This window comes from Bactrocera oleae, chromosome 6 (genome assembly GCF_042242935.1).
Source record: "Bactrocera oleae isolate idBacOlea1 chromosome 6, idBacOlea1, whole genome shotgun sequence".
Classification (NCBI taxonomy): Eukaryota; Metazoa; Arthropoda; class Insecta; order Diptera; family Tephritidae; genus Bactrocera; species Bactrocera oleae.
The window spans coordinates 48,626,374-48,640,954 of NC_091540.1; the positions used below are offsets into that span (position 1 = coordinate 48,626,374).

The 14,581-nt window shown below is 32.5% G+C and overlaps 1 protein-coding gene across 3 annotated transcripts in view; it reads left to right on the plus strand.

The window, feature by feature from the left end:
• The first annotated feature begins 497 nt into the window (after window positions 1–497).
• Window positions 498–14,581, plus strand: part of Ac78C (adenylyl cyclase 78C) — a 112,466-nt gene continuing 98,382 nt past the window's right edge. For all 3 annotated transcript variants that reach the window (XM_070111128.1, XM_036362632.2, XM_036362644.2), the window contains exon 1: window positions 498–1,171. The gene's annotated coding sequence lies outside the window, so the exon portion shown is untranslated. The remainder of the gene's footprint in view (window positions 1,172–14,581) is intronic.

Genomic DNA, 14,581 nt, shown 5'->3' on the forward strand with positions numbered 1-14,581 from the left:
ATGTATGTATGTATATTCATATGAAAACATCTTCAAGTATTTGATAATTATGTTGTTGTCATCGTAAACATAAACACAACATCAAACAATGCCGGCTTAGTTATACAACAACAGCTAACTGCCAAACAAGTTGCGACGAATAAAATTTAGCGTCTTGGTTAACATTACACATACAATGTTAGACCGTTAACATTAAAGTAGATAATGCATTTCTTATTGGGCGGCTGCTTCCTAGCTAATAAATTAAATATAATGCATTACAAAAATCTGTAAATTACCAGCAAATTATGAAAAAATAAGGTTTATATGAATAGCAAAAAAAAATATTAATTAATATATTAATTTGGTTATGTTAATGCTTAGTCATAATTTTGAACTTAACTACCTTTTTCGACGCTGAGCTTTTTCCTAACAGAAAGCTCAGCATTAGCAAACGCTTTTTGCAAATACCTTCTGAATGCCAAAGCAAGAAATTCAGATTTCAGTTGTCGCATCGTTTTACTGTTGAACGCTACAGAAACCGCATGAAAGCGTCGGTTAAGTATACGCACTGGCGGTCAGTGATTGAAAGTAACATTTAAGTGAAATAGATGAAAATATTACTGAATTTTTAGTAATAAACTGATCATATTGTCTTGCTTAGCTAGAAGATTATAAAGATTAGTGTTTAAGACAAAAAATTCCGTCTACAAATTTTGTGCTCATTAAACAAAAAATTATACTTACTATAGTAAAAGTAAGTTATACAAAGCAAACTAATTTTAATTTTTATTTTTTTATGAAATTCCCGCTTTTGTATTAAATTATTAAAGTGCCAATTATTTTGTAAATGATTTATGCAACAGTGTCCGAAATTAGCAAAATAAATGCGAGCGAGTAAATAGAATATAAATGGCAAAAAAAGGCGCCTTTCAAAGGATCCTGCCTGAATTCAAATTCAATTGAATTAAGTTTTCATAAAAGCAACCATAACATCAACATTGTCGGTCGCAAATTCTTTCCGAATAAAACGCAAAACAACAAACAAAATACATCGCTGGCAATGAAAGAATAATGTCGAGTTGTGAAAATTTAAAAATTATTGTGCAAATATTATGCGAATATAAGTGGCTCCAACTGCTACTTAACGTATAGAAAAGGTAGTATGCGTTTGGTCGCTAGGAAGGAAGAGGTAAGTGGAAAAATGGATGTATAGACGCTTACCGTGTTGCCTGTAGGTCCACCTTATTCAGTTCTACGTGCTTGTTTTGACCTTTTTAAAAGTGTATAATGCCATTGAATGGCCAAAACAGCTTTTTGTGTAAACGAAAATGGTCATAAGTGGAATTTTATAAAAATATGGAATATGGAAGCTCTCTAGCTTGGCGGAAAAATTCACATTATTTAATTGTGATGAAGAAGCATCTTTGATAAATAATTTTTTACGCTGAAGTGTTGCATGTTCGAGTGGGACATTACAAATTCTTAAGAAAATAAATAAATAAATATCTTTGATTGGGGCTTAAGGTGTTCTAAGAACATACGTTTTTTTTTAGGTGAAGGGCTTAAGGATTTTTTTAATGTAAATCACATCACATTACAGAACTACAAATATGGGACTAAGCTCATATTCTAATTATCACAACAATTACCTTTCACTTGGACAATGGTCTGCTTGCAAGCTTTTTATTTTCGTCAAGACATTTTTAATTAATATTTGGTATTTTTATTTCGTTGTCCCTGCGAATATTCTAAAAAGACACAATAAACTATTTGTTCCCAAAGGCTTGCAGCAAGTTACACCGAGTAAATAAACAATTATTTCTAGAAGGATAATTTGACAGTTTGAACAAAACATGTTTTTTTATCCGTTTAGCTCCTTGATCATATTGAAGTCATTGAAAATGAACTAAACGCGAATAGTTTACCTAACATGTGGCAACTCTGATTCAAGGACATTCCGAATGTTAGGATCACTATCTTTACGTTGATAGAATTTTTATATGCATTAATTATAAAAAGCGAATAAATTTTTTTTTCTGAAACGCCTGCTTTTGTATTAAATTATTAAAGTGCCAATTATTTTGTAAATGCATAAATTGTCCAGTGTAAAAAATTAGTAAAATAAGTGCGAGCGAGTAAATATAAATGGCAAAAAAGGCGCCGCTCAAAGGATCCTGTCTGAGTTAATATTCAATGTGATTTATATATTTTATAATATTAAAGTTTAAAGAATTGTTGTTATAATGGTATCCAGATCAGATTGCGACAATATCTGAATGAGGGGGATGTCTGAGGCATTCTTAATACATACGAAGGTGGAAAGCGGTTTGATTCCTTAAAGGATTTAAAGGAGGTCGTTGTTGAAAAATGGGCAACCATCGACATAAAAATACTTAAGAAATAAGTCAATTCACAACAACAAGGCGATTCCATATCTAACTAATCTAATTATCGAAATTTCAATGTTCAATTTTAATTGAAAAATTTTTCAAAGTAATTTTTTATTAATAAAATAATTCATAATTTAATATTTGATTTATCAATTGAGTTTCAATAATAGCTACTTATTTAAAATAAATAATAACAAGTAAGGAAAGCTAAGTTCGGCTACTCTGTGCAACATGTTGCGAGAGTATAAAAATTTATAACAAAAGATGATGTCCTAATATCATTTTAGTGAAGTACTTATATATCGGTTAGTGAGACTAATAGAAAGTTATACCTGTAAAATAGAAATATATCATTTAATTTGGACCCAAACACTAATGTTGAAATCATTTTTCTGTTTTTGTAATAAAGATTCCTCATAATATGTAAAAAATGTTAGCAGAAGCTAGGCATAAAATAGTATTTAGACACTAATTAAAATTTATTTATTGACACTTAATAATGTACGAGGTATGTTCAAAAAATAACGGGATTTTAAATTTTTTGAAAAAATTATTTTAATTAATTTGTTTACATGAATGTGTCGCTTTCCCCATTCGATATTATGCACTAATGCAAGCGTTTCTTTCAATGGTCGAAACACTTCTCAAACTCGATTTTTGAGATAGCCTTTAGCTCTATCAGCGATTTTCAGCTATTTTGTAAAATTGTAAAACAACGGCCCTTTGACATTCTCTTAACTTTTGGAAATAGGAAAAAGTCCCACGGAGCCATGTCTGGCAAATATGGAGGCTGGAGCACCGTTACAATATTGTTTTTCGCAAAGAATTCACAAACAAATTCTTTGATTCCTTCTTTTTTGAACAAACGAAAATCGCTAAGCTCAGAAAAACACGTCTAACCTTAGCGGCTGCTACAGGCAAAGTACGCAATAAATACAGCTGAAAATTGTACTGTAATATAGGTGCATTTATATCTACAATACATATTAAAACAAAATTTTGTCATTTAGTCTCCCCAAACCAGCGAAGCTGTAGTTTAAATATTTTTTATTATAATTTTATTTTTTGAACACACCTCATAGTATTTAATATTTACTGCAGACTAAAATAACAGTTATTTGATGCATATATAAATTTGAATAACGCTATCTTTTCATGCATGTGCATAACTCTTCATGCATAACAAAAAATATTAAAACTTCCATACATATACTTAAATTAAATATTGTCGTATTGTTTGTGTAAACATTCGTTACCTTACATTCAAAAATGTCGCAATATTATATATCTCGTTGTATACGGCAATTTTACAAAAAGCTTACACTTAAACTCGATATATAAATTGGTCACAGATAAGCCGACAAACTGACCAAATCGATTCAGATAAAGTCTGAGGATGCTTAGAAGAAAATTGAATAATAGAAAAAATGTAGAGAATCTACAAGAGTAAGAGTAAATGTATAAGGGAATCGCGAGATCGTTAGCGAAGTCAAACGATTTTATTTGCTTAGTAGCAACAGTAAGACAGTTTCGCCAGATGTTTTTCAAGTTTTAAGGGGAGGCAAATATGTATATATTGATTTCTTATATACTCTCTTGCAGCGCTTTGAACAAGTTTATTATAGTTTTATTTTGTTAACTATTGTTACTTACCTATCTTTTTAATTTTAAGTAATGGATAATAGATCAATTTAATGGCTGACTCAATAGCAAGTACAGCATTTTTAAGGAAAATTAGTTAAAATGAAATGAAAAAAAATGAAATAACGTTAACCGAAACTATAATACCCTTCACAGCTGCATTTCTAGCCACGTTTTTTGATATTCAGAAACAATCGCATTAAGAAAAAGAATCCTTTATGAAGAAATTAATCTAGCTCAGTTATGGTATAGTGGTTCGATCTGAATAATACAAGTATGCTCGGAGATTTTGTGAATATATTTTGCCAGAAACAAGTTTTTCATATAAGAACTTGATTTTGATCGGTCAGTTTGTATGAAAGATATACGCTATAGAGAAAAGCAGAGACGAAGCTCGTAACGCTTATAATTTATATAATATATATACTTTTTGGGGTTCCAAGGTTTCCTTCTGGGTGTAACAAACTTCGCAGTAATCTTAACATACGCTCTTGAGGGTATAATATTAATTTGATTGAGAATCTGGAATTGAAGTACTGCCAAATTGATTTGGCTACTTCGATTGAATTTCTAAATAATCTAAAATGTAGTCAATATCCGTACGAAACGAATGATTTTCAAAAAGCACGTCTACTATCAATAACAGTTTGACCTAGTCACAGTGATATAAATTAAAGTGAATTTATGTATCCATGTCTATATTTTCTAAAATGGTATTTTTTAATTTTAAATATTTATGCTTTATTTACTCCTTTTCTTATTTATAAAATATTAATGTTAAAGTTGAATGTCGATTTTATTATATATAATAGTTTACACTCGGTTATTTATTTTTTCAAAAATAATTTAAATATACATAAATAGATCACGATATTTGAAGCTATTCTTTTGAGCCAACTTCGTGTATGTAACTTTTTGGAACGTCTTACAATGTTTATTTAAGTTACTTTTACTTTTTGATATAAAAATTCTTCTTTAAACTAGAATATAAGATAAATATTCTATTAGAGTGAAATATACTATTATAGTGAAATAGAATATTTGCATAATAACACACAAATCAATAAAGTTTTATGGCTTTTAAATAATTAGCAAGTCAAACAATTGCAAATGTATTAAGTAAATAACACACACACACACAAACAAACTTAGCTATTGACGGTAAACAATGGGGTGCCAAGTGAATATGCAATATTTGCACAGCTTGCAAGATGGAAAAAAAATTAATACTATGAAAAAAATAATAGTAGTGCTATATAAATAAATATATGTACACGTAAATAATTCTGTGCTAATAAAAACTTTTATAATTAATTTTCTTTATATACATTTTACTATAGTAAAACGTTTTAATATGGCAAGAACAAAATACAACAGTAAATTTAACCGCTATTGTCCAGCAAAATCACACACAGCACACATACATAGGCACCTGAGTATCCGTGTAGGCACTTACACACACAAATCAAACAACACGCGGCAGGACAACTGTAATTAAACTTCATTTAACGTGCAAAATTCATATCAAACAAAAAGAAATAAAACGCTTTATTGGCATACATATGCACATGCGCGTGTGTATGGTACCTAGCTGCAATACGGTCATTTTTTATGGCTATGCGGACAAAAACCAATGTTAGGCTAGGGAAAATTCTAGGTCATTGCTATGCGTATATATGCGTATATGTTTTGTTCTTTGTGCGTATGTGTGTAGAAACCGTTACATGAATGCGACCGCACTTTGTAAAGTGACAACTCGAAATGGCTGCGCCGAAAAACCAACATATGCTTAAACAATCTGTATGCATATGTGTAAATACATGTATTTAAGTGTATACATACATACATATGTTCACGTGACCAATTTGGAGAACGACACAAAATCAATGCAAATTATTGCAGCATCAGCGAGCAACAGTTTAAAAATAAATTCCAGCCGAATAAAGTTCAATGAAATGTCGAGTCTTTCAAGCAACCAGCCCTCAGGACGAAAATACTATGTAGTCGAATGCTAGCCTTGGAAAACAAAAGCATTTAATCACTGCTGAGGTTTTCCAGGACATACAAAATTATTTTTAAAATAGTAAATATCGTCGGGGTACTATTTAAAGAGTCACCAAGTTGATTTGAGGGTGAAATTGAGAAGAGTTGGTTAGGAAAATCAAAGCTACAGCAGTGTGTACATACACACGTATTTATATGAGTAAATCAGACATCGTTGGCCACTTGCATACTACTGTATGATAATTTAGTTGAAAGTGTTTATTAACTAGGCTATACAAAACTGACAACCTAATTTTTGGCTAGCATATTTTAGCATAGCTCTAACCAACTTACATACCCAACTATGAATATAACGGGTGATTCAAGTAGAGATACTTCTTTCAATAGCCTTTTTTTGACAGATCACGCATGAGTCGTGTCAAGCTGTTATATAATTTTTTTTTAGTATCGTTTGGCATTTTGTCATATAAAGACTTACGTCTAAACAACGTTTACAAATCGTTTAACTTTTTTACAAAAATTCACGTTCGTAAAGAATGTGCTTCGCGCACTTCGCTTAACTTATGGTCAAATTCGACTCAAATTTATTTTCGGTGAATGACTTATTTCTGAAAACAAGAAGAAATCGGACGAAGCCAAATCTGGAGATGCGGCAGCAGTTTGTAGACTAATTCGACTGATTTGAATGTAGTGATGGCGTCGGTGCGTTGTAGCGTAGGAAATATTTCAGGGTGTCAGTGCAATAATATCAGCTTGTGAACCCCAAAAAAAATTGATTCTCCACCTTCTTCGGTTGAGCTCGTTATCCGGAGTGAGGTGCTAGCTATCGAGCCGTCAACATTGTGCTGCCCAATATTTTGAGCAGGATATGATCCTCGTGGTGTTTTGAGGTCCCTGTTGTCTCAGTTAGCCGATTTCGGGACACCTGTTAAGCAAACTTTTTACGATCGCCATTGAAGGAGATAAGTTGTCGTATACAACATCCAAATGATCGTAAATTTTCTGGCGATTTTCCAAGATTTGAATAACCGATTTTGTGTGTTTCTAATATCCGCGAAAACGCTTGTTTCTACACGTAAACAAACCAACAAAAATACGACTCCGATGTGGCTGAAATTTTCACGACAGTAAATTGCTCTGACTATAGTGGCGCCGCACAGTGGACGAAATGACCGATCTGACTCGGATTAATTAAAATCACTGCAACTGTTAACAATTTTTGGTGTGATTTTATACTCATGCAACATGTTGCTAAAGAGTGTAATAGTTTTGTTCATCCAACGGTTGTTTGTATCACCTAAAACTAATCGAGTTAGATATAGGATTATATATATATAAATGATCAGGATGATGAGACGAGTTTAAATCCGGGTCTGTCTCTGCAAGCTGTAACTTGAGTAAAAATTGAGATATCATAATGAAAGTTGGTCCACGTGTTTCTTGGTAAAAAATTGAAGTTCGTAGATGAGCGAAATCGGACCACTACCACGCCCACAAAACGCTATTAATCGAAAACCTCTAAAATGCCATAACTAATCACTAAATGAGAATATTAAACTGAAATATGATACAGGGGTTTGCAGTAGCAAGGGGCACCTGTGAGCTAAACATTTTGAAAAAACAAAATAGAAAGAATTTGAATATAAAGTTTTGCCAACACCTGAACTTATTTAGCCGGCTTTGATCATGCAAGTTGCAAGAGGGTTACACCCGAACTTAGCCCTTTCCTACTTGTTCTCTTTATATTCGCACAGCTATAAGCTTTCAAAGCTGACGTATGACTCGACAAGTGTATGCAAGTTCTTATTGAACTACCCTCGCATTTACTCGCGTACTCAACTGCACTTGCCTCTATAAATGTGGTCGTGTAATTTCTGCAAATATATTTGTCCATAGCTTCCGTATTTTCAACATGTTTATAAGTAAATACTGGCGAGTTTATACGCTTACGAGACGACTTTGTTGCTTAGTTTCTACAGCGCGGTCTTTTGTTTGGAGCTTGCACATCAGCGCTTCAGCGTAAATTCATCAATGTCAGCGTTTGGATGATTAAATGGATACAAATGAAATTAGTGGCGAAATTAATAAAATTGATTAGCATTTTGCCTCTTGTTACTGCTTTTGAAATCACGCCCAGTTTACTGGTTGTGGTTGTAGGATGGACAACAACTCCACTGCCAACATCGAGGGTCAAACGAAGTTTATTTACAAGCAATAATGGAGCAAAAGCAGACTGGAGGGTGCTTAAATTAAAAACCCTTGTAATGGCTTACTGTGAGGGATTTATTATACCAAATATATGCACATTTAATTAATTCAGTCGCATATTAAAATTGTGTATGTTAAATGAAATAGTTAGTATACTGAATGAATTCATTTTTGAAACAACAGCTCCATAAGCTTATCTTCATTCGAAAAACAAATAATTTTTATTTCATTTTCATGGTCGTTTTAGGTGGCCATATAATTAAGTCATCTGAAAATTACCTAATTATTAAATAAAGGAAGTTTTATTTTCGATATGTTGATTTCAAGAAGGAATAAAACGTATATAATTTTAAAATGATTTCGGGTTAGTAACCGCCGCGGCAGGATCGAATAAATTCCAGTCGAAAGGCCTAGTTTTCAACCACTTTTTGGGGTCGTACATCAGCAATAGCACGCCGAATATTCTCTTCGACTTCACAAAAAAATAGTCCAACGGTGTTAAATCGCACGATCTTGGAGGCCACGCCAAAACCCCCTACGCGTGATAGTGCGCTCAACAAAAGTGTCCTTCAATAAGTTGATTGTTTCGCTGTTGTATGGCATCTAGTGTCGTCTTGTTGAAGCCAAAGGTCATTCACAATTCGACAACATCCAATTCAGGCACGAAAAAGTCACTAATTATGACTCTATAGTGTTCCCCATGGACTGTAACACTATGGCCGGCTTCATGGTTGTTCGGCTTCAATGAATTGTTGAAACTCCCGCAGTTTATGCATTACTTTCTAATTGGTTTTGTAGATATGTTATAATGTATGACGCTTTTAATTATCTCTGACTCATTGATTATCATTCAAATCGACATTTATATTTCCAACGATTTGCTTACGATTTCTAACAATCAACTGCTATATTTGCTTTGATCGCTTATGAGAAATGACATTAAGTAATTTAAAGATAATTTGTATTCAAATCAGTTTTTCTTACAGAATGTCATGCATACTGTTTACACTCGTTTATCTTTTGACCGCCTCTGGACTGCCACTAGTCCCACTTGCCTTTTTTGCACATTCTATTTTCTTATAATAATCTTTACGCTCCTTATTTTCCACTTTCTGAACAGGTTATGGCTCACTGCGTCCTTTGGTAATCATTTTTCTGGAGAAATTCAACTTAAATTAATCTTTTTTTTTTTGCTCCTCAAAACTTTTTTAGGAACTTCTTTCACCCACTGCAATGCAACCGTTGAGTGTTGACTTCATAAAACAATTTCAAGCATTTTTTTAAATTAATTAAATCATAATTCGTTTACTTTGTACGGTAAATAATTTTTAAAGAAATTTGGTGTAAAAAGTTTTAATTTCCTCATGGCAACACAGTGGAACCCTTTAATGCCCAGCAAAAATAAAATTATTGTCGGCGTTATTTTAAAATTCGAGAAGTAAGATAATTAAATGTATCGAAAAAATCCCTTTTTATAAAGTCGAATCACTTTTGCGACTTTTTAACGCCATCACATATGAATAACAAAAAACAACGATCATATTCACGATGATGATATAAATAGACGAGTTTGAAAGGTAGAAAGTCATCAAAAATGTTGAATAGTATTTATATCTCAAGAAAGTTGATCGAAGTTACGGCAATGAGTTGCCCGTCGATACCGACTATGATCGAACTATTGTTCATAAGCAAAATCATATTCAAAATCCAAAATCATCTCTGACAACTTAATGCATTATACTCGTATAATAAGATGCTTTTTATAGAAACCAAAAATTTAAGTCTAAAACCTTTTCTGTATTGTAATTACCTAACCGATTAATTTTTAAATCACTGTACGCCTTCGACTCATTGGCAATCGACCTCGCATATATTTAATCGCCGTTGCGGATCATTTTATTTTCACTTCAAACAAATTCAAGCCTTTGCAGCGTAAATTTTCGCATATATTCTCCCTTTTACTTGGACTGGAACTCGCTTTTCGGTGGTTTCTGTCGTCCTTTGCCAAATATTGTCAAGAAAGAAATGATAACAAGTAAAGAAGAGCTACGTTCGGGTGTAATCGAACATTAAAATTCAACCAAATGCACTGCGGTCCAGATATTTGGTTTCTGGATCCTTGAAAAGTTATAGCCCGATTGTGACAATTTTTGAACATAAGATTAAATATATTTAGGGTACTACTTGTACAAAGTTTTATCCCGATATATTCATTGATGTTTGATTTGTATACTGGAAGTGAAAGAATCAAATGGAATTTAAAGTTGTGTTATATGGGAAGTAGGCATGATTGTTGTCCGATTTCGCCCATTTTCACAGTGTATGATAGGAATAGGTTGAGTATCTTCACATATCAGGCGTTTTATGTGATCCAAAAAACCGTTAGGTGAACAAAACTATTTTACTCTGTAGCAACATGTTGTGAGAGTATAAAGGGCTGAAACAGCCAATGCAACAAAACAGGCAGTTATTTATGCCTTGTTGTGTATGCCACTGGGACAATTGCCAGCAGAGGTTGTGAACTGGAATCCTCTCCACGCAATGTGTTGTCACAAGAATGTTTAGTGCGAATGCCACTTAAAGCTGTTTGTAGATTTTTTCTCATTTCAAAATTTTATGTTCAAATTTAAATATTAAGTGAAACTATTCGAATAGCTAAGTAAATCAATACAATAAAGCTCTCTGAAAAGGGGCGTTATAAAGCCCACACTACAGATGTCATATTCAGTCCCATGGAGTCAACATAGATGATAAATAAAAAGCACGCATATATATACATAGGCGTAAACCCATTCTTAGTTTAAAAATTGCCTTCAAACATTTTTTCAAGACCTAAAGCTAGGCCTGGCAGTGTGCTAGATTCAAAGAATTTTTTCTTCATTTCTGTTGCGTTTTCTCACGCTTTGGACTCGGTTCATAGCGTGCTGTCCACTTGAATGACTGTCGATTGAAAAATGGTGGAATCATATTTCATTCAATATCCTATGCCGCAAAAAATCGAATAAATTATAATCATCTCAGAAGCATCAGCTCATTGGTTTCTTTGATCGATTGTAAGTGGAAGCCTCTTTTAGACTTCCATCGGACTGTATGGAATTTAACAAACCACTTACGTATGATAGCTTCACACATCAAACCTCTACCAAACACAATATGTTGTTAAGACATAAAATTTCTTTTTATCATATTTCTTATATATCAAAACTTCCGTGACTAAAAATACTACAATACATCTCACGGAATAATTGTCCGACAGCTGTAAATTTAATGTGCATGCCTTTTTCTTATTACACGAACTTTTTAGACTGCCTCATAGTAAATTGTTTCCTAAAATGTGGAATACAAAAAACATGTTTAAAAATTGTTTCATAATTTTGCTTGATATTTGATTTTCTTATTATGTTCTTTAAAATAAGTAAGAAAAATGTTGGAGGTCTACATATGTAAGCTCCGGCATGATATTCATTGTTATGATGCCTTCGATATTTTTTCGTCTTTACTTACTATGTTAAACGCTATAGTACTGATTGCACTAGACTGATGGAATGCAACGCTATTGGTTTCGATTTTCCTGCATGGAAGCAACTGTGTGCTTTCTGTCTGTCCACAAATACTGAATTGTGCTCCGAACTATCAACAATATTATTGCTTTGACTGCAGCAACTGTAAATCGTTTTGTGAAAGTCTGTTAATGGCTTTGTAAGCTGTTGTTGCTAGGCTAAGAGTATTATGGATAAGTAGTGTAGTTGTAAACAACAATAAAATTCTTCACACATATTAAAATTTTAAGTCTTTAAATATGTGTAACTCCATCTTCTAGTGTTTTTAATTGTAATGCATTATATACATTCTGAAACCAGGTTTACCGGTTCAGTGGAATATTTGAAATTTTTTCGCAACTCGAAAAGAAAGGGATGAAATACTTTTTTGAACAAAATGTCGAAAATTTCTGAAAAAACTTGAATTTAGCCTAGCCTATGCTTACAAAGAAAAAAATTAAAACATTCAAAACTAACATTATTACTTCAACCTCTTTATACAAGCTTCATTTTCGCACGAAATTAACACTTCCTTACTCGTTTTAATTGCCTTCACTTCATTTGCACTTTTTATTTACTTCTCTGCCTTTTGTTTGTCGCATAGAATTCGCATGCAGTTGGAAAGTTAATGTTCGCAGATTTATTATCTGCGACTGAACTATTTTTAAAGGCTTGAATGATTTTATCGTTGTTTTATATATAGCAGTATATAAGTACATACGTATATATACTCAAAGTATTGGTGATTTGAGTAGAAATATAGCAACAAATTTTATTTCTATTTATTATACAACTAGAGGTTGTTAAATATTAAAGTGCAAATATGTAAAGTTGTGCTAAGATTTTTAAAGCGAGCTAGAAAATATCCAACGTTTTCTAGCACGTTTTTTCTTACATATATTACAAGTACATGGGGAGAGAAGTCTTTGACAGAACCTAGTGACCGCATCACAAACAAAAAATTTGCACTTTTTACGTTTGCCACAAGATTGTAACACCCAGAAGAAACGTCGGAGTTCCTATAAAATATATACGTAAATGATCAGCACGATAATACGAGCTGAGTCGATTTAGCCATGTCCGTTTTTTTGTATTTTCTATATATACGCGAACTAGTTCCTCAGAAAGAAATTTAGCTGAAATTTTGCACATATCCTTTTCTCCCCAGAAACAAGTGCTTGTTTAGAAGGCTTTTTCATTCAGAGAAGATATCTTCACGCAATTTGACAATAGTGCAAATTTCAAAGAAATTATTAAGATCGGATCACTAAAGCATATAGCTGCTATACAAACTGAACGATCGGAATCAAGTGCTTGTATGGACAAGTAGTTCATTTGAGGAGATAACTTCACGAAATCCGGCCATTATGCAATCTTCGAGGAAATTTTTCAGATCGAGTCACGATAGTATTAATAAACATCATTCATACGGACGGAGACGTATACGTCTTATCATTCGTAAAGTTTTACAAATGAAAAGGCTTTACAAGTGATAATTACTGTGTATTTTGAACACTGATCAGAGAGAGAGGTTTTCAAAGTACAATCTGACACTGATCGAACGCAATAAGACAGAGTCAAAGATCCGCTGAATGGTTATTGTCTCGTAAAAATAATTCAAAATGAAAACATCAGCAAGAGTTTAGTATTTTTTGGAATTCACATTGAATAATTTAAAATTTAATTTTTAGGTAACTAACAATATTACTGTGAGTATCCAAGCAGCTCACCTCTGTTACTACAAAATGAATCAAAATTTGCTTATGTTAGAGTTTATTTGGTGAAAAAATATATTCAACTTTATAAACTCTTCTGAAATATTGTACAACTGCAAACTTAGTTTCTTAACGTTTCCCTCTACGGGTTCCATATACCATAAGCTTCCATATATTAGGCTTGTGACATCACAACGATAGAACAGCCAAATGTAACTCTGTTATATAGAATTTATGTATGTATGTACGTTGAAAGTTGCGAAATCTTCTTTATTCTATATTATTTCTGCCTTCAAGAGAGAAACAACTCTGGATATATTTCTCTATAGTGAAACTACACAACTTCTATAAAATTGTTGTGCTTACCGAACGGGAATTACAATATAAAATTTCTAATAGATTGAAGAATACACAGGTTACCTTAGAACACATTTTAATCGTACTCCAACATTTCATCATCCATAACGCTAGCCTTAAGGGTTCGATACCACCTTGGGGATACGATGCAGACCCTTTAGGGTTCATTGGAGACTTTGAAATATGTAAAGTCTTGTTACTAAAATATATTTTATTGCACCGATAAAATGAGTGATAATACATTTATTTGATAAGTCAAACTTATATAAAGGCTAGATAACACCATTTATATTACAATCTCTTGAGCATTTGCAAAAAAATAGTAGAGGTCTTTTGTTAGACTTCTGTTGGTGCAAATACTTGACGTCAATTGTTTGATATAAAAACGTTAGGAATTTTGTTTAAAATTTGGCATTTGGCCAGCCAAAATCACTGATGCAATTTATGAATACCACATCTCCACATATGTTTGATTTGTTATCTTGACATCAGAAGTCTCACACATTGTATATAACTCTCTACGTATATAATTATAGAGCTTTATATTTACAGGTAGTTGTGTGTGTTTGAATTTATCATAACTTCTTTACATTTAACACTATTTTGATCGCATTATAAGGCAGTAGCTACACAGTGTGTGGGCACGTTCCACTCACATTTTTGTAAAGATTAATTATTGTAGTATACATATAGGTTCACCTATATATTTATGGTATATACAATAGTATATTTACAAAAGTTATCA